Source organism: Arachis duranensis, chromosome 5, assembly GCF_000817695.3.
Source record: "Arachis duranensis cultivar V14167 chromosome 5, aradu.V14167.gnm2.J7QH, whole genome shotgun sequence".
NCBI classification, from domain to species: Eukaryota; Viridiplantae; Streptophyta; class Magnoliopsida; order Fabales; family Fabaceae; genus Arachis; species Arachis duranensis.
Window position 1 is genome coordinate 96,597,139 of NC_029776.3, and position 2,533 is coordinate 96,599,671.

The following is a 2,533-nucleotide window of genomic DNA, read 5'->3' on the forward strand; positions in this document are numbered from 1 at the left end:
TGAAGCGCTCAGCAACACGGGTAGAAGCATCAGTTTACCCTAAATCAATCCCTAATCTTCGAAGAACACTCAACACTCCACTCCCAACCCTAAGCTCGAGGCTGGACAATCTGCAAACGACGGACAACCGACGAACGCCGTGAAGAACACTCCCACCGTTGCGGGTCGTCGCGCACCGTTGCGGCTGCTGGGTTTCTGGGTTTTGGTCGCGGGTCGTGAAGCACCGTTGCGGGTTCTGGGTTTCTGCCTTCTGGGTTTCTGGGTTTTGGTTGCTGGTCGTGAAGCACCGTTGCGGGTTCTGGGTTTCTGGGTTTATGGCTTCTGTTCGTTCTTCACTTGCGGTAAGTTCTGGGTTTCTGGCTTCCGTTCGAATTTTGAATAAATTTGTTCTTTAATTTTTTGTGAGAGGAATAAATTTGTTCTTCAATTTTTTGTATGTTGAATAAATTTGTTGAAACGTTGAATAAATTTTTCTGGCTTCTGTTCGTAACTTCCTATTTTGAATAAATTTTTTGATTTATTTGCTGAGGTTATTTGTTCATCAGTGAATTTGTTTTGGATTGCTTCATGATTTTTGTTTGCTGCTTCTGATTTTTATTTGCTGCTTCATGAATTTGATTTTCTGATTGTTACAGATGGAACAATCACAAAGTAACCCACAGCCACAAGATACTGAAGATGTTGAACTTCAATTCAAAAGGCTTTTTATTGATCTTCTGTCGTGGTCCCCTCCCTCTGCTCTGCCTTGCTCGCCACAATTTCTCCAGCCCCCTCTGCTCTGCCGTGGTCGCCTCCCTCTGCTCTTCCGTGCTTGCTGAAGATTCTGGTAGGTGAGTCCTCTCCTCTTTGCTGTGTTCTTGCTGTGTTGTGTATTAGAAAGTCGTTCTTGCTGTGTTATGGTATGGAATGGTGTGCTGTTGCAATCCTCTTTGCTGTGTTTTTGGCTGTTACTGTGTTCTTGTTATGGTGTTAATAATTGTTCTTTTTGCTGTGTTATTGATTAATTGTTAATAATTTATATTACACAATAATCTGTATTTTTTGTTAATAATCTTGCTGTGTTGTTCTTGGTGTTGTATTTAAACTGCTGCTGGTGTTGTGGTTACTAACAATTTAAACATAAGTGTCATGTTATTTACATGGTTTTGATTTTTATGCTTGTGCTTGTGCATTTTTAGTGTTGTTTCAAAGACTAATGTATGGAAGAATACATAATGAGTCACATGATATTAATGGAGGAGTTGGTGTTGTAATTAGGAATGAGATGAGAATCATAATGAGGCATCAACAACCCAGACAATACCTTATCCCCTTGAAGCACATGAGCAGAAGCATATGCAGCATTTTGGAGGTTGAATTTTGTAAAAGACTGTTGTTTTTCAAAGGTGATTCTTGAAAGTGACAATATAGAAGTAATGGGTGTCCTCAAACAGAGAAGGTGTTTTAATTCTTGTTTTGGAACTTCTATTACTGATGCCATTTCACTTATTAGAAATTTTAGATTTGTGGAATTTAGTCATGTTAAGAGGAAAGGGAATATAGTAGCTCATGAATTAGCAACCTTAGCTCTTACCACTCCAAATTGCATGTGGATGGAAGATGCCCCAAGCCATGTTCAGAACTTGGCTATGTTAGATGTCTTTCCTTTATCCTGAATGAAATTTCCTTTGTTTCAAAAAATGTATGGAAGAATACTATATGTATATGCTGCATATTTATGTTAGGTGCTGACTCTACATAGCTTTCTTTTTGAAGTTTTGCTCTTTATTATGTGAAATTTTAAATTTTATTAAGTTAGAAATTATTAAATTTATATATTTATAATAATTTATTATTTAAAATTATTTTTAGATTTTTAATAATTTTATTTAATATTTAATTAAACCGGTTGAACTCCGGTTGAATTCCGGTCAAACCAGTGAACCATTGAACCAGTGACCTCACCGGTTCTTTGACCGGTCCGGTTCTCGCAACCTTGAAAAATGTTGAGCCAACTTTTCCCTTGAAACTATGATGAAAAAAAGAAAAAAAATTGAATTGAGTTTAAGTTGGTCTTAACTTTTTTTCTTTTTTCAAAGTTAAGAGTTAGACTTAATCTGCAGTATGAAAATATAGTTTGTTGGCTTAAGTTTGTCTTAATTTAACAAGTCAATGACTAATGAATTATTCATGATAAATTTGAGTTTTATTTAAAGTGTTTTTACTAGTCAATAGATTATTATATATACAAAACGAAATTGGACGTATACCTATTTAGGTAGACGAGCGAATAACAAAGCAAGGACGGATCCAAAAATTTAAGTAAAGAAAAAATAAAAAATTAAAATAAATCTTGTATAATCAAATATAATATTATACCTATAATTATAATTAGTGTTTCTTTATTAAGAAAAATGTTAATAAGTGTTTGTCAAATAAAAAAGTTATCTCATTCTTTATAAAAAAAATATTTTAATTTTAGATTTAATAAAATATAAAATCATATATTTTTTAATTTTTTGTTAATTAACTTACTTTGTTGATTATTGAGGTG

At 34.0% G+C, this 2,533-nt stretch overlaps 1 long non-coding RNA gene across 1 annotated transcript; it reads left to right on the forward strand.

Moving 5' to 3' along the window:
* The first annotated feature begins 13 nt into the window (after positions 1-13).
* Positions 14-1,754, forward strand: LOC110281355 (uncharacterized). Its single transcript, XR_002376124.2, has 3 exons — positions 14-341; positions 636-830; positions 1,258-1,754. It is a non-coding gene; the product is annotated as an uncharacterized LOC110281355 (long non-coding RNA).
* Positions 1,755-2,533: the final 779 nt, after the last annotated feature.